The sequence below is a fragment of the Petromyzon marinus genome, chromosome 56 (assembly GCF_048934315.1).
Source record: "Petromyzon marinus isolate PM22_M1 ecotype Great Lakes invasive population chromosome 56, UKy_Petmar_22M1.pri1.0, whole genome shotgun sequence".
In the NCBI taxonomy this organism is placed as follows: Eukaryota; Metazoa; Chordata; class Hyperoartia; order Petromyzontiformes; family Petromyzontidae; genus Petromyzon; species Petromyzon marinus.
Window position 1 is genome coordinate 8,298,171 of NC_133722.1, and position 19,617 is coordinate 8,317,787.

General features: G+C 48.0%; 1 protein-coding gene across 1 annotated transcript in view; it reads right to left on the reverse strand.

Annotated features, from left to right (window-relative positions):
- Positions 1–15,154, reverse strand: part of LOC116954657 (villin-1-like) — a 47,708-nt gene extending 32,554 nt beyond the window's left edge. Inside the window, exons 1-2 of the mRNA XM_032975344.2 lie at positions 15,057–15,154; positions 14,823–14,922 (exon numbers count right to left, since the gene is read on the reverse strand). The gene's annotated coding sequence lies outside the window, so the exon portion shown is untranslated. The remainder of the gene's footprint in view (positions 1–14,822; positions 14,923–15,056) is intronic.
- Between the last annotated feature and the right edge of the window lie 4,463 nt (positions 15,155–19,617).

Genomic DNA, 19,617 nt, shown 5'->3' on the forward strand with positions numbered 1-19,617 from the left:
TCATTGCCATAAAGGGTAAAACTATTGTTATATTTGGATGTTGATTTGAAGCTTTCGCGCCTGCAGGGATCCATATTCTTTGGTGCTTTCGGTAAAGTCACGTGGTTAGATAATAAAATAAAACGAATCACGACGTTTCGGGCGCAACACAAGCGTCCGTCATCATCAGGTGTGACAACCACAGCCCACTCCAGCAATTTATTTTCTTGCTGTGGTTGTCACACCTGATGGTGACGGACGCTTGTGTTGCGCCCGAAACGTCGTGATTCGTTTTATTTTATATCTAACCACGTGACTTTACCGAAAGAACCAAAGAATCTGTTTGGATACTCGGAAGAGAGGTTCCATGTTGGTGCTAAAGAAGTTCAACATACGGTACACACATCCAACAGACTGCTGGGGCAAGTGCTGTTAGCGAGCACCTATTAAGGACAGCACAGCGCACGTGGCGGTGCTGTGTCCACCAAGTGCCACCCCCCCCCCTCCGGCCGCCTTTGTCTCTCCCAGTGCTGATGTTTACGATCCGCACAGTGAACAGATTTTAGTCTGAGTCGACATAGAGGACGCCCACTCTCGGCTCAAATATTCGCCACCGCGTGCTGGTGGTCGTGAATCGAACTCGGGTCCATGGCGCTAACCGCTGCACCACCACTCCCCATAAATACACCAAAGATAAAGATCCCCCGTATAGCCTGTGACAGACTGTTGGGGTAAGTGCTGTGAGCGAGCAACTACACACACGTACACACACACACGCACAAGTACAGCACACACACACAGTGGAAGCCTGTTCTTTGAACATTTAACTCGGACTGAGCCAGAACAGGATGGACCACATCGCTCGCCCCTTGTCATTCGATCACCAAGCGGAATCGCATTAAAAAAAAAACCCACACACCAACACCACCCACACACACACACCAACACCATCCACACACACACACAAACCCACCACCCACCCACCACCACCCACACAGACACACCAACCACCCACACACACACACCAACACCATCCACACACACACACCAACACCATCCACACACACACACACACCAACACCACCCACACACACACACCAACACCACCCACACACACCAACACTACCCACACGCACATACCAACCACAACTACACACACAAACCCACCACCACCCACCCACACACACACACCAACCACACACACACACACCAACACCACACACACACACCAACCACCACACACACACCAACCACCACCACCACACACACACACACACCAACCACCACACACACACCAACCACCACACACACACCCACACACCAACCACCACACACACACCAACCACCACCACACACACCCACACACCAACCACCACACACACACCAACCACCACACACACACCAACCACCACCACCACACACACACACACCACACACACACACCAACCACCACACACACACACGCACCAACCACACACACACACCACCACACACACACACACACATAAACCACCTACACAAACACACACACACCAACCACCACACACACACACACCAACCACCACCACACACACCACACACACACCAACCACCACACACACACACAAACCACCACCACCACACACACCACACACACACACCAACCACCACACACACACACACGCACCAACCACCACACACACACCAACCACCACACACACACACCTAAACCACCTACACAAACACACACACACCACACACACACACCAACCACCACACACACAAACACTCCAACACCACACACACACACCAACCACCACACACACACACACAAACCACCTACACAAACACACCAACACCGCACACACACCAACCACCACACACACACACATAAACCACCTACACAAACACACACACATAAACCACCTACACAAACACACACACATAAACCACCTACACAAACACACACACATAAACCACCTACACAAACACACACACACCACTTCATGCCAAAAGACACCGAACATCGCCATCGCAGCACACCAAACTCCATTCAGCCAGGAGCTGCCCCAAGATAGAAATTGGGTGGCATTCATCAACTCATTCACTCACTCGCGTACCCCATGTATGTCAGGGGTTAGAGGCCATCGAGTCCAACTCCTTAATTAACTCATTCACCCACTCATTCATTGATTCATTTACTGTATTCATAGACAGCTGACGGTTTGCTGTTTCATTCACCCGCGCATTCACTCATGTACAGGGCGGTCCACATGTCTTGTGACCCCCCCCCCCCCCCCCCCCATATCAATTTGCTCCAAACATTTTGTTTTCCATGGTATATTTCATTTCTGTTTTAAATAAAAGTTACTTTTACATTCTTTTATTAAGTTTTAGAGAGTTAAATTGGGGGAAGAGGGGGGAGGGGGGTGTCACAAGACATCCGGACCAACCTGTGCATTACTTATAACCCGCAGGTGAAAGACTTTTCAGAAAATCTCTCACTCATTCGTTCCCTCATTCGTTCACTTATTCGTACACTCATTCACTAATTCGTTCACTCATTCACTTATTCGTTCGCTCATTCGTTCACTCATTCACTAATTCATTCACTCATTCGTTCGCTCATTCGTTCACTCATTCGCTAACTCGTCCACTAATTCGTTCACTCATTCGTACACTCATTCACTAATTTGTTCACTCATTCACTCATTCGTTCACTCAATCGTTCACTCATTCACTAATTCGTTCACTCATTCGTACACTCATTCGTACACTCATTCGTTTATTCATTCGCTCACCCATTCACTAATTCGTTCACTCATTCGTTCACTCATTCGTACACTCATTCACTAATTCGTTCACTCATTCACTCATTCGTTCACTCATTCGCTCACTCATTCACTAATTCGTTCACTCATTCGTTCACTCATTCGTACACTAATTCGCTAATTCATTCACTCATTCGTTCACTCATTCATTCACTCGATGTACAACCAAGCGCCGGCCCATTCGGTCAACTGTCGCTCGAACTGATTCGCCCGGATCATCATCGCCGGCTTCTTTCACCGACTCAAGAACCCCTTGGCTCACTCCAATCTCGTCCATAATAGAGGGTTGTGATTTACTGGCGAAACGTCGCACTTCAGGTGGTAAACGTCGTGGCTTTGGCACTCCGACACACAACCGGTGGTGCTGTACTAGTATGCTACACTATACACTACACTATACACTACACTACACACTATACACTACACTATACACTACACACTAGTGCTGTACTAGTATACTACACTATACACTACACTATACACGACACTATACACTACACTATACACTACTATACACTACACTATACACTACACTATACACTACACTATACACTACACTATATACTACACTATACACTATACACTACTATACACTACACTATACACTACTATACACTACACTATATACTACACTAAACACTATACACTACTATACACTACACTATACACTACACTATACACTACTATACACTACACTATACACTACACTATATACACTACACACTAGTGCTGTACTAGTATACTACACTATACACTACACACTAGTGCTGTACTAGTATACTACACTATACACTACACACTAGTGCTGTTCTAGTATGCTACACTATACACTACTATACACTACACACTAGGCTGTACTAGTATACTACACTCTAAACTACACACTAGTGCTGTACTAGTATACTACACTATACACTACTATACACTACACTATACACTGCACACTAGTGCTGTACTAGTATACTACACTACACACTAGTGCTGTACTAGTCTACTACACTATACACTACACACTAGTGCTGTACTAGTATACTACACTATACACTACACACTAGTGCTGTACTAGTATACTACACTATACACTACACACTAGTGCTGTACTAGTATACTACACTATACACTACACACTAGTGCTGTACTAGTATACTACACTATACACTACACACTAGTGCTGTACTATTATACTACACTATACACTACACACTAGTGCTGTACTAGTATGCTACACTATACACTACTATACACTGCACTATACACTACACACTAGTGCTGTACTAGTATACTACACTATACACTACACACTAGTGCTGTACTAGTCTACTACACTATACACTACACACTAGTGCTGTACTAGTATACTACACTATACACTACACTATACACTACACACTAGTGCTGTACTAGTGACGAATTGGCCACGTTCTGTTTACGTGACAAACCCTTTACTAGTTGGCTGTGTCGGGTGGTGGCGGGTTTAACGACACAACATTTATATATTCACGCGATCTGACCACCCCCCCCCCCCCCCAAAAAAAAAAACTCCAGGCCGAGACTGACCCCCGTCAATTTCCATTCGCTCCGCGTTCTTACCAGGGGGAGCAGAAGGAGAGAGAGAGAGAGACGTGGGCAAGATCAGCGGAGTAAAACACTGACATTAAACCTGAACCCCTTCAACTAGTGCATCCACAGGTACACCGTTAATATTACTCTGCCAAATATTATTTTGTATTTTGCCAGGTAAGGGCACCCCCCCCCTCCACCACCCCACACTCTCTTTTTCAGAAGCGAGCCTGGCTATGGCCAATGATAGCTCAACGAAGTGGGCTCAGCGTCACCCTCGTCGTCGTGTGCAAAGTCATTAGCAGCATACTCTTTGGTTCTATTCGGTAAAGTCACGTAGGTAAAAAATAAAATAACAAAATCACGACGTTTCGGCCACAACACAAGTGGCCTTCATCAGGTGAAGGGACCATGCTGTCATGAGGACAGCGTTGGAGTGAAAACAGCCAAGCCCAGGTCGCGTCCTTTAAGCTGTGTGGGAGGAAGCAAAATACTTTGACAAAGGAATTAGTATAGAGATGATCACGATGTACGTAGGAGGTGCATGGGCCATAATGGACCAGGAGCGGGTGGGGACCATGACGGACCAGCAGCGGGGGGGGGGGGGGGAGTAGAGTGAGTGGAGTGAGTGAGTGAGTGGAGTGAGTGAGTGAGTGGAGTGAGTGAGTGAGTGGAGTGAGTGAGTGGAGTGAGTGAGTGAGTGGAGTGAGTGAGTGAGTGGAGTGAGTGAGTGGAGTGAGTGGAGTGAGTGAGTGGAGTGAGTAGAGTGAGTGAGTGGAGTGAGTAGAGTGAGTGGAGTGAGTGAGTGAGTGGAGTGAGTGGAGTGAGTGAGTGAGTGGAGTGAGTGAGTGAGTGGATTGAGTGGAGTGAGTGAGTGGAGTGAGTGAGTGGAGTGAGTGAGTGAGTGGAGTGAGTGAGTGGAGTGGAGTGAGTGAGTGAGTGAGTGGAGTGAGTGAGTGAGTGGAGTGAGTGAGTGAGTGGAGTGAGTGAGTGAGTGGAGTGAGTGAGTGGAGTGAGTGAGTGAGTGGAGTGAGTGAGTGAGTGGAGTGAGTGAGTGGAGTGAGTGGAGTGAGTGAGTGGAGTGAGTAGAGTGAGTGAGTGGAGTGAGTAGAGTGAGTGGAGTGAGTGAGTGAGTGGAGTGAGTGAGTGGAGTGAGTGAGTGAGTGGAGTGAGTGAGTGAGTGGATTGAGTGGAGTGAGTGAGTGGAGTGAGTGAGTGAGTGGAGTGAGTGAGTGGAGTGAGTGAGTGAGTGGAGTGAGTGAGTGAGTGGAGTGAGTGAGTGAGTGGAGTGAGTGAGTGGAGTGAGTGGAGTGAGTGAGTGGAGTGAGTGAGTGAGTGGAGTGAGTGAGTGAGTGGAGTGGTGTGGAGTGAGTGAGTGGAGTGAGTGAGTGGAGTGAGTGAGTGAGTAGAGTGAGTGGAGTGAGTGAGTGGAGTGAGTGGAGTGAGTGAGTGGAGTGAGTGGAGTGAGTGAGTGAGTGGAGTGAGTGAGTGAGTGGAGTGAGTGAGTGAGTGAGTGGAGTGAGTGGAGTGAGTGGAGTGAGTGAGTGGAGTGAGTGGAGTGAGTGGAGTGAGTGGAGTGAGTGAGTGAAGTGGGTGAGTGAGTGAGTGAGTGGAGTGAGTGAGTGAGTAGAGTGAGTGAGTGGAGTGAGTGAGTGGAGTGAGTGAGTGGAGAGAAATAAGCAGCTGTGAAAGTTTGGGATACCACTAGGTGAAGGGACCGTGCTGTCATGAGGACAGCGTTGGAGTGAAAACAGCCAAGCTGTTAGCAGCAGCCAAATGACTCTAAAACACGTGCTGACGTTGTTTCTAAATGTAGAGGGGGGCACTCTTTGGTTTTTTCGGTAAAGTCAATGCAGAAATAAGAAATAATAATAAAATTACATAATAGCATACGACGTGTCGATTGCAACGCAAGCAATCATCAGGCACAGAAGAGCTAAATTTAAGAGAGAGAGGAAACACAGAACCGTAGACATATATACAGACACCTAAGTAGAGGGAGTTAACACAGAGACACAAAGAGAGACACACGTACGGATCACAGAGAGACAGGGTCTCTGTGCCGAGGCCTTAGCATGTAGGAGAGACAAAGAGAGATGGAGAAGCACATCAAATCGAACAAGATTTAGTAAAATTTCACTACTTTAGCCCACACCGGTGGGCTAAAGTGGTGGGCTAAAGTGAATTATTTGTCTTTTGTCAACGTGACACTTTTTTTTGCTTATTGGCCGTGTCGGGTGGTGGAGGGTTAGGACACATTTATAAATAAACGCGATCTAACCCAAAAACCTTTATTATTAATATAATGCAACACAGAGGGTCGGTCAAAGCACAATTAACGCATGGCCTGGCTGATTACGTCATTTCAAAGATTGCTAAATTATAGGTTAAGAGTGATAGAGTACAGATTGCAGTCACATATATAGACATCTAAGCAGAGAGAGTTATTACAGAGACACACAGAGAGAGAGAGACACACAGAAAGAGACACACAGAGAGACACACAGAGAGAGACACACACAGAGAGAGACACACGGAGGGAGACACACACAGAGAGAGACACACAGAGACACACACAGAGAGACACACAGAGAGAGACACACAGAGAGAGACACACAGAGAGAGAGACACAGAGAGAGAGACACACACACATGGGACACAGTGAAACAGTGCTTCTGTGTCGAAGCCTTAAATAGAGGGAGAGGCGGGGGGGTGGAGACTGAGAGATAAAGGGATACAAATTAGCAGGGACTGACTTGGAGCAAGTAGACACACACACACGCATGCCGCCGCAACGTGGGGAATTTGTAGAGGGGGCGTCAAGGTCGAGATGGTTGACATCATCCTCTAGCCCAACGTTTCGCTTCCACTATCGCTGCTGTGAGTCAGCAGGACCCCATCAGCAGGAGCCGTGGTCGCCACGTTTTGTTCACGTGACAAACCTTACTGATCAGCTGTGTCGGGCGGTGGTGACGGGTTTAACGACACATTAATATTTGCGCGATCTAACCACCCTCCCCCCCCAAAAAAAAACCTCTATTACGGATTTGTGTTGCTGGTTGTTGTTGTTGTTTTAGCACCGATTTATCACCCCTTGCACCACCGGTTCCCCCCCACCACCACCTCTGGTTAGGCAAAATAAATAATTGCACGTCGCGAGCGATGAACACAAATTAATAGACAACTAAACAAGCAACTGAATGCGACCTGCCCTCTGTATGCAGAGCTCCCGAAGATTCGACGCGCATGCAATAATGGTTCGCTCATCTACCAGCTTCACATTGCCTATTGCCGCACAAATACTGGAGGAAGGGCCTTTGCTATTGATGCCCCCAGGATCTGGAATGCTATTGCCAATAAACTGCAACTTGAATCGCTACCTGTGAGATCTTCACTCAGAACTGCTCTAGAGGAGTTGTACACCCCTAGCCGCCACTTCTATTCAGTGGCCTAAAATATGGCTCTAGATTTTGGTGTTATAATTTATTTACGTAGTTTATTGTTGAAAATTCGGTCACAGTCCCTATGACCACTGTTACATTGCATTTATTGCTTTTATTTTGTGATTTCGAATACGTTTTTTTGGTTTTGGCCATGTTTTTGTTTATTGTAGTACGGAGTTAGACTGATGGCCTTAATCTTAGGTGGCTTGTGGTTGTTATTTGACTTGCATCCCACTGGGATTTTTGCACACAGCGTTGGTGTACTGTGCCACTGCTATTCAGTGGCCTAAAATAAAATGTTTTCGTTCCGGATGACCGCTGCAACGTATGATCTTGTATTTTGATTTCGTGTGCTGATATTTAAAGGTGCGTTTAAAAAAAAAGTTGATATTTCTACCGACGCTCCTGCTGTTGTGGAGTGACTCATGCAGCCAGCTATGGCTACAGGGTTTGGTGGTACATGTTGTTTATGTCGTTTATTGTGAAATTTTTGGTCACAGTTCCTGTGATCACTGTTACATTGATTTTATGGCTTTATTTTGGTGATTTAGAAAAGTTTTTTTAGTTTGGCCATGTTTGTTTGTTGTAGTACGGAGTTACAATGATGGCTTTAATCTAAGTTCTCTTGTGGTTGTTGTTGTTGTTTGACTTGCATCCCACTGGGATTTTTGCACACAGCGTTGGTGTACGGTGCTATTTTTCTGGAATATTTTGCTGTTTTTTCCTGGATTTTTCTGTTTGCGCAGTCACATAGTCACTTTAAGATGTTTTCTTGTTCGTGTTTTAGTTTTTTTGTTTGTTGCGGTTACACCCGATTCAAGAGCCGAATGGCTCACGGGGCTATACCAAAATAAATGAAACCGAAACTGAACTGAAAAACTGAGAGAGCTGTCGCTGCATTTCTAAACTCCGCCGTGATTTTGGTGACGCGGGAGGGAGCGGTGGCACAGTGGTTAGCTCAACGCGATATTTAATCAAATAAATATACCAAATAAACCGGCGACTCCCAATTTAATCGACTCCAGCCGCGAGCGACTTTGCAACCGGTGTCCACTAACCGGTTTCCACTAACCGGTTTCCATTAGCTGGTTTCCACTAACTGGTGTCAGACGTAATACATCCGGTTCAGTGACGTAGTAACTACATTATCAGTGGTGTAGTAACTACATTATCAGTGGCGTAGTAACTACATTATCAGTTACGTAGTGACTACATTATCAGAGACGTAGTAACTACATTATCAGTGGTGTAGTAACTACATTATCAGTCAGGCAGTAACTACATTATCAGTGACGTAGTTACTACATTATCAGTGGTGTAGTAACTACATCATCAGTGGTGTAGTGACTACATTATCAGTGGCGTAGTAACAACATCAGTGGTGTAGTAACTACACTATCAGTGGCGTAGTAACTACATTATCAGTGACGTAGTGACTACATTATCAGTGGCGTAGTGACTACATTATCAGTGGCGTAGTAACTACATTATCAGTGGTGTAGTGACTACATTATCAGTGGTGTAGTAACTTCATTATCAGTGACGTAGTAACTACATTATCAGTGGCGTAGCAACTACATTATCAGTGGTGTAGTAACTACATTATCAGTTACGTAGTGACTACATTATCAGTGACGTAGTAACTACATTATCAGTGGCGTAGTAACTACATTATCAGTGGTGTAGTAACTTCATTATCAGTGACGTTGTGACTACATTATCAGTGGCGTAGTAACTACATTATCAGTGACGTAGTAACTAAATTATCAGTGGTATAGTAACTACATTATCAGTGGTGTAGTAACTACATTATCAGTGACGTAGTAACTACATTATCAGTGACTACATTATCAGTGGTGTAGTAACTACATTATCAGTGACGTAGTAACTACATTATCAGTGACTACATTATCAGTGGCGTAGTAACTACATTATCAGTGGTCTAGTAACTACATTATCAGTGACGTAGTAACTACATTATCAGTGACGTAGTGACTACATTGTCAGTGACGTAGTGACTACATTATCAGTGACGAATGTAACTACATTATCAGTGACGTAGTGACTACGTTATCAGTGGCGTAGTAACTACATTATAAGTGGTGTAGTAACTACATTATCAGTGGCGTAGTTACTACATTATCAGTGGTGTAGTAACTACATTATCAGTGACGTAGTAACTACATTATCATTGGCGTAGTAACTACATTATCAGTGGCGTAGTAACTTCATTATCAGTGGTGTAGTAACTACATTATCAGTGGCGTAGTTACTACATTATCAGTGGTGTAGTAACTACATTATCAGTAACGTAGTAACTACATTATCAGTCGCGTAGTAACTACATTATCAGTGGCGTAGTAACTTCATTATCAGTGGTGTAGTAACTACATTATCAGTGGCGTAGTTACTACATTATTAGTGGTGTAGTAACTACATTATCAGTGGTGTAGTAACTACATTATCAGTGACGAAGTAACTACATTATCAGTGACGTAGTAACTACATTATCAGTGGCGTAGTAACTACATTGTCAGTGACGTAGTAATTACATTATCAGTGGTGTAGTAACTACATTATCAGTGACGTAGTAACTACATTATCAGTGGCGTAGTAACTACATTATCAGTGGCATAGTAACTACATTATCAGTGCCATAGTAACTACATTATCAGTGGTGTAGTAACTACATTATCAGTGACGTAGTAACTACATTATCAGTGGCGTAGTAACTACATTGTCAGTGACATAGTGACTACATTATCAGTGACGTAGTGACTACATTGTCAGTGACGTAGTAACTACATTATCAGTGGTGTAGTAACTACATTATCAGTGGCATAGTAACTACATTATCAGTGGCGTAGTAACTACATTATCAGTGACGTTGTAACTACATTATCAGTGACGTAGTAACTACATTGTCAGTGACGTAGTAACTACATTATCAGTGGCGTAGTGACTACATTATCAGTGGCGTAGTAACTACATTATCAGTGACGTAGTGACTACATTGTCAGTGACGTAGTAACTACATTATCAGTTACGTAGTGACTACATTATCAGTGGCATAGTAACTACATTATCAGTGGCGTAGTGACTACATTATCAGTGGTGTAGTAACTACATTGTCAGTGACGTAGTGACTACATTATCAGTGACGTAGTGACTACATTATCAGTGATGTAGTGACTACATTGTCAGTGACGTAGTAACTACATTATCAGTGACGTAGTGACTACATTGTCAGTGACGTAGTAACTACATTAGCAGTGACGTAGTGACTACATTATCAGTGGCATAGTAACTACATTGTCAGTGACGTAGTAACTACATTAGCAGTGACGTAGTGACTACATTATCAGTGGCATAGTAACTACATTGTCAGTGACGTAGTAACTACATTATCAGTGACGTAGTAACTACATTATCAGTGACTTAGTGACTACATTATCAGTGACGTAGTGACTACATTATCAGTGACGTAGTGACTACATTATGAGTGGCGTAGTAACTACATTACCAGTGACATAGTAACTACATTGTCAGTGACGTAGTGACTACATTGTCAGTGACGTAGTAACTACATTATCAGTGGTGTAGTGACTACATTATCAGTGACGTAGTGACTACATTGTAAGTGACGTAGTGACTACATTGTCAGTGACGTAGTAACTACATTATTAGTGACGTAGTGACTACATTATTAGTGACGTAGTGACTACATTGTCAGTGACGTAGTGACTACATTATCAGTGACGTAGTGACTACATTATCAGTGACGTAGTGACTACATTATCAGTGACGTAGTGACTACATTATTAGTGACGTAGTGACTACATTATCAGTGACGTAGTGACTACATTATCAGTGACGTAGTGACTACATTGTCAGCTCAAGGGGCGCGGCAATCGGTGTGATTTGTCTCTCGCATGGTCGCACCCTCGAGGCTATTTCTACATCGCGGCTTCCTCTTGCCCCAATCGCATCGCCGTCACACTGCTGGTCTCGAACATTTAACGCTGTCGGGGGCGCTCCATCTGGTATCTTTTCCCACCTGGGGGGGTGGTGGTGGCAAGGCACCCCCTGCCACCCACACTCGTTATGCTACTGGTCCGGTTGAATTTGGAAGGCGTCGAGGGGAGCTACACGGTGGGGGGTTTGCCCAGGGCCTTGCACACACCCCCACCGTCCTCCTATGGACGATCCTAACCACGAGCGTATGAAGCAAAAAGGCACACCAACCCATACCACTTCTACACCATTGTACTCCTCCCTCCATTCCCTATAACCCGGCGGGTCTGCAATCAAAATAAAAGGACGGAAGATATTTTTTTTTATCTTTTCGAATTCGTTCAAAGGAAAAACATAAACCCTCAACATTTCAAGAGCTCGCAGCGCAACATGTGAAGAACGTCACGAAGCTGCCCTTAAATACAGAGCTGCCTGCGGCTACCGGAGCCTCAGGTTGGCGACCCCTGTCTTATAACCCGTCCGTATAACCCCACCGTAAAAGCCCACCATACAACCCCACCATACAACCCCACCGTATAACCCCACCGTACAACCCCACTGTACAACCCCACCATACAACCCCACCATACAACCCCACCGTATAACCCCACCGTACAACCCCACTGTACAACCCCACCATACAACTCCACCATACAACCCCACCGTATAACCCCACCGTATAACCCCACCGTATAACCCCACCGTATAACCCCACCGTACAACCCCACCGTACAACCCCACCGTATAACCCCACTGTATAACCCCACCGTACAACCCCACCGTATAACCCCACCGTATAACCCCACCGTATAACTCCACCGTACAACCCCACCGTACAACCCCACGGTATAACCCCACCGTATAACCCCACTGTACAACCCGTCCGTATAACCCCACCGTACAACCCCACCGTATAACCCCACCGTATAACCCCACCGTATAACCCCACCGTATAACCCCACCGTATAACCCCACCGTACAACCCCACCGTATAACCCCACCGTATAACCCCACCGTATAACCCCACCGTATAACCCCACCGTATAACCCCACCATCTAACCCCACCGTATAACCCCACCGTATAACCCCACCATCTAACCCCACCGTATAACCCCACCGTATAACCCCACCGTACAACCCCACCATACAACCCCACCGTACAACCCCACCATATAACCCCACCGTCTAACCCCACCGTACAACCCCACTGTATAACCCCACCGTATAACCCCACCGTATAACCCCACCGTATAACCCCACCGTATAACCCCACCGTATAACCCCACCGTATAACCCCACCGTATAACTCCACCGTACAACCCCACCGTACAACCCCACGGTATAACCCCACCGTATAACCCCACCGTATAACCCCACCGTATAACCCCACCGTATAACCCCACCGTATAACCCCACCGTATAACCCCACCGTATAACCCCACCGTATAACCCCACCGTACAACCCCACGGTATAACCCCACCGTATAACCCCACCGTATAACCCCACCGTACAACCCCACGGTATAACCCCACCGTATAACCCCACCGTATAACCCCACCGTACAACCCCACCGTACAACCCCACCGTACAACCCCACCGTATAACCCCACCGTATAACCCCACCGTCTAACCCCACCGTATAACCCCACCGTGAACACTTTAACCCAGTGGTTCTTAACCTGGGGGTGCATGCACCCCCTGGGGGTGGCGAGACATGGCCAGATTTATTTATTTATTTATTTTTAGAATGTAAATCAACGAAAACACGAATTAAGCACGGTGCGCTTAAGTTACAAACTTCGTTTCATCAGACCCTACGTCGTTATTAACATTGCAAATTTTGTTTTAACGGGCGGTTGGCAGTGCTGTAGTGAAGGTGAAGAACCACCGGTCTAGGACAATGTGCAGTGGCGAGATGAACCTGTGGCGAGTCGACATTCAAATGTCTCGGAGCAACGCTCGGATCGATTCCACTGTGTATCACAAGCCTTATTTTATTGATCCTGAGTAGTAAGTGTTATTTCCGAATTGCTTATGCCTCGAAAGTATAGAAAATTGGCTGTTTATTCCCTACCAAACTTTGCTTTTGTGACCGGGGCAATGATATTTTTTAATGTACATATTTTCAGTGAGAAAACGTGGTGTGCATTTGTGTCATTCCTTCACGTAAAGTCCTGGTGACAAAATCAACGTTTGGCAGGGAATAAGCGGCCATTCTCTGTAACTTTTTTAGGCATAAGCAATTAAAAAAATAACACTTACTACCCAGGGACATTAATAGCGTCACATAGTGAATTCTCATCGGACGCGAGCATCTGATCCTTACGCTCCTCCTCCCTCCTCCTTCACAGCCACTCATTTCGCTGCCTTGCTCTCAAACAGGGTGGTCCATCCTCAGTAAGTTCTTTCGGTGAAGGCACGTAGGTAGAAAAATAAATAAAGACCGATGAGGGGGAAAAAAAAACCTCTCCGATTCCGCGTTTCGTGTCAACACGATCGCTGCAGTCAAACCCTCACCCGGAAAAAAACTCGGGCACTGTCGTCAAACTCATCCGTTGTATCGCGCTACCCTCGTTAACCGTTACCCTCGTTAACCGTTACCCATTGTTAACCGTTCCCATTGTTAACCGTTCCCATTGTTAACCGTTCCCATTGTTAACCGTGCCCATTGTTAATCGTCGCGGCTGAGTTCAGACCTGGACAAGACCCCGACAGAGCGGCCTGATTCCAGGGACCATCTCTGGGTGCACGCACGCGCATCCATTCTGGAATCGCCGCTCTAAGCTCTGCTGCTTGGCGTTGAGAATTACCGGCGTAAGGCACCACCACTAGACCACAAAGCCGGGGCTACGAGCAATCCACAGTAACCCTATCTTACCGGTGTCGGTTGCCGTTGCTCCACACCTACATCAGCCGTACGAAAGACGAGCGATATTGTGATTGTATGCCCCTGTATCACTCTCATGCTAAGAACATATTTAATTTTGACGGGAAAAGCAGGTACATCGACTCACCTGTGCTCGCTGATGTCAGTTTCTCACGCGGGAGTATCTTTCTGGTGTCAGTTTCTCACTCGGGAGTATCTTTCTGGGACAACCTTCGGAAGCGTTCCGGCTGAAATTAAGAACCAGAATTTGTATTTAATACGGGGGGGGGGGGGTGGGGGTGGGGGGGAGAAGGAATCCGATGAGCTATAAAGCTCTTCTCCTTTAACAGGCGTCCACGCTTCAGCACAGCAGCGCCCTTACCTCGTCGGTGCACTGCTGCGTCTCGTCTCGTTCCCTTCCTTCTTCAACCTCTGGCTCGAGACGCTGTGGCTGGCCTCCAACTCGGGGCTGAGTTATTTAAACCCAACCCACACCCCCACTCCTATCCCCCTACACCCCCCCCCCCCCGTGTGTGTGGTGTGCGCGTTGTGTGACAATGCCTGTGGGCATGGGAGTACACTCCGGACCGCACCACTGTCGCACGAGCCGACAGGGGTCCTGGGGTTACGCGGAACTGAATCGCCACTTGGACTGGTCCGGTTCTCTCGTGTCTCGCTCGTGGACCTCCTGAGAGAGAGTCTCGAGGCTCGCACCCATCAGCGAGTCATCTTCGCCGGGGCACAAACAAACAAAAAAGAGACAAAGCCGAGCAATTTCGTGGCTTGAGGTCTGCTGCGACACCTTTAAGTCTGCACGCGTCCGATCTTGCTACTCTGCACCAGGAACCACGGCGAACCCGAGGTTCGAATCCCGCTCACGGCCAACGCTGGCGGCGATGATTTATCCGGACCGGTCCTGGGTCACCCCCCCCCCCCCCCAAACTCCCACTCCCTAGGTCGACTCAGCCTCGAATGAGCGCCTGGTGCTGGTGTGTAGTAAACATCGTGGCTGGGGAGACAAAGGCGGCCGGGCGAGGTGCCGTCCACACCATCCCCTCGTGTGCCCGTTGCCAGCAATCAGAAGTTGCGAGCTCGCTAGCAGCACTTGCCCGGAACAGTCTGTTCGGGGCTACACGGGGGGATCTTTGTCTTTGTTAAATAAACACCATCAACGGGAAGACCTAACAAGATTATTCACATGCCCACCCCCCGGTATACCCTTTTAAAGGCTGTTGGGAGCGAGTGCTGTTAGCGAGCACCTATTAAGGTAGGCGTGGGGCACGGTGTTGTTGTGGCCGATGCTGATCACGATTTTACTCCAACCTCGCTCCGAAGTGCCGCACTCATTTGCGCGTTTTATTTTGAGCTGATGTAACTCTGCCACTGATGTTAGCCGTCGCTGGGAGGCGCCGGGTCTTTATTAGACGTGAGAACGGGTGCTCATTTCAGGCTGAGTCGACCTAGGGGGGCGGGCATGGGTTGGGGGGGGGAGGGCAAGTGCTGTTAAACTAAAACGAAACCATTTTTTTTATTTCACCAGGGGTTTATTTTGCATAAGTCACCCTGGCCATGACGAATCGTAGCCCAACGTCATCACCATCATCACCATCATCACGTGGGCATTCATAGGCGTCGCCAAATACTTCGAAACGCATCAAAATCTACACGTCAGCGGGCAACCGGTCAAAAAAGTCTTGGGTGATAATCGTCACTGCCGTTGTCCGTGAGCGGGACTCGAACTTAGGTTAGGGGAGGGCCACGGTGATTTGCGATCCACGTGTCGGCTATACAGAAAGCAAAGGGACAAGTAAATAGCTTACAGTCGTGGAAGAATTTTCGGTAATTATTTACGAGTCTCGACCACTCCACTGTCAGCAAAGTACAGCAAAAAAATGTACTGTTGTACTGTACTATGCACCAACGTCTACGCTCCCCTCCTTCGCCAACCCGCAGCTAGCCAGCCGTGGTGAAGTATGGTCAAACCTCCCCCCCCCCCCCGCGTGATCCACATTGCGTGGGGAAGTCTTCATCCAGCAGTGGAGTAACAGAGCGGCTGTCTCTCTCTCTCTGGTGCAGTTTTTATTTCCCAGATTCATTCAAGAACCCGCAGTGGGTTCCAGATGTTGAAGGAAGCAAAAAAATAGCTAAAGGTGGGAGGCTTCATTCGCTATCTTCCACGGTGTCTTTTGCGTTAGCGATCAACGTCGCCAGAGACAAGATCATTCACCTAATATTCAATGTCTAGTTTTTTTCATTCGCAGTTCCAACGAAATCTACATTTGCCGTTCTCTTAATTTATCCCGTGAATTTTACTTTTGTACCTGCCACCCCAATGTATATATATACTCACGTTACTCACTTTATCGGTAAGTTTTTTTGTAAACACCCTTTATGTGAAAAAAAACACTTTTTTACAAGAGTGACAAAGTTATTAATTTACCCTGGGTGATATTTGTTTTCTCGTGCCGTGTAATTAATCATTCCTCATTTCAGCGTGGGGGTAGGAGGAGGAAGGGGTGGGGAGGTTTTCCCAATTCCTCCGTCTTGAAATGGTCACACAAATTTACCGCTCAGCCTTGGGAGCTATGGCCACGTGAGTTCGATTCCGGACCACGGCGAACATCTGAACCGGTCCTGACCTGTCCGCCCTCACCCCACCCCCTGCCCTCCCTCCACCACCTAGGTCAACTCAGCCTTAAAAGGAGAACCTGGTGGGGTGTGTAACCATCAGCACAGGTCGGGAGAGACAAATGGCGGCCGGTCCTGCCCTACCCTGCCACGCCTCCACCCAAACTGTCACCGACCAACGCGGTGAAGCATAACAACAACAACAAAACAACAAATGTAGTAATAGCAGTAATTATAATAATCATCTTTAAAATATCAACTCGCTCCTGCTTTTGCGTACGGTGCAATGCTGCTTGCAGAGCAACGTCTTTGATTCTACATTGAGGTGGCTGAGCCATCTTCATCATCATCACATCATCCCTGCGGGGTCCGGTAAAATGGGTACTCCATGGCTGATGCTTTCACCACTGGGTGATACGTCGGTAAGTACTTTGTCGTTAATGTCTCGTTGATGGACCTCAGTTTAGATACTGGTCCCTGCCATAAGAACGTGGACATTACGCAACCAGTTCAGGAAAGCCCAACTAACGTGGGACGTGCACCAGCAAAAGACAAAGATCACCCGTATAGCCTTAACAGACCGTAGGGGGCAAGTGCTGTGAGCGAGCAGCAGCACCTATGAAGGCCTGCACGGCACACGAGGGGGTGGGTAGTCAGCACCACGCCTGGCCGCCTTTGTCTCCCCAGTAGCGACGTTTACAGACCGCATTTTAGGCTGAGTCGACCAAGGGGTGGGGGGTGACGCCCACCAGCCAGGCACCATCACCACCACCCAGCCACCATCTAGAATACGCCAGCGATGGGCGTGCGTGCGTGCGTGCGCGCATGTGTGTGTGTAAGGGGGTGTCACATTGGGGAGCGGTAGTGTAGCGGTTAGCGCGCTGCGCTATGAACCAGGCGACCCGGGTTCGATTCCCGCTCACGGCCAACACCAGTGACGATTATCTGAACCGGTCCTGGGCCTCCCCTAGGTCGACTCAGCCTCAAATGAGTACCTGGTGCGGTGGATAAAAAACATCGCCACTGGGGAGACTAAAGGCGGTCGGGCGTGGTGCTGGCCACCCACCCCCTCGTGTACCGTTCCGGCCTTCATAGGTGCTCGCTAACAGCACTTGCCCCTACACTCTGTTAAGGCAAAACGGGGGATCTTTATCTTTGTCATATTTCGCAGGGGTGTGCCTGCCTCAAAGCGAGCTGGCTCCGAATAACCAGTCAGACCTGACACACACACAAGAAGCAGCACCCCCCAATCGGCCTCCCACCACCACCCCACCCGTCTCCTCCTCTTAGCTGCCCGCGCGAAGGGGAATCACATTCCCTGTCCGCATTTATTTGTACGAGCAAAAACACGGTGTGTTAAATAGACTCGTGGCGTGAACTCGCCTCGCGATTACACAGCCCTCTGTGTCACTTTCACACGCGGGGCCGACTCGAATTACCAACTTTTGCAGTTCGAAGCCGCAGTTGCGATAACTATTGTGCCACCCAGCCACCAACTAACACCCACGTACCCATCCAGCCAGCCACCGACTAACCCACCCACCTACCGACTAACCCACCCACCTACCGACTAACCCACTCACCCAGCCATCCACCCACCGACTAACCCACTCACCCAGCCACCCACCTACCGACTAACCCACCTACCGACTAACCCACCCACCCACCGACTAAACCAACCACTCACACAACCATCCACTCACCCACTAACCCACTCACCCAGCCACCCACCTACCGACTAACCCACCCACCTACCGACTAACCCACCCACCTACCGACTAAACCACCCACCTACCGACTAACCCACCCACCTACCGACTAACCCACCCACCTACCGACTAACCCACTGACCCAGCCACCCACCCACCCACCGCCTAACCTACTCACACAACCATCCACCCACCGACTAACCCACTCACCCAGCCACCCACCTACCGACTAACCCACCCACCGACTAACCCACCCACCCACCTACTAACTCACTCACCCAGCCAACCACCTACCGACTAACCCACCCACCTACCGACTAACCCACCCACCTACCGACTAACCCACCCACCCACCGACTACCCACTCACCCAGTCACCCACCAACTAACCCACTCACCCACCCACCGACTAACCCACTCACCTACCGACTAACTCACCCACCGACCGACCAACCCACCCACCTACCGACTAACCCACTGACCCAGCCATCCACCCACCGACTAACCCACCCAGCCAGCCACCCACCTACCGACTAACCCACCCACCGACTAAACCAACCACTCACCCAGCCACCCACCCACCGACTAGCCCACCCACTCACCCACC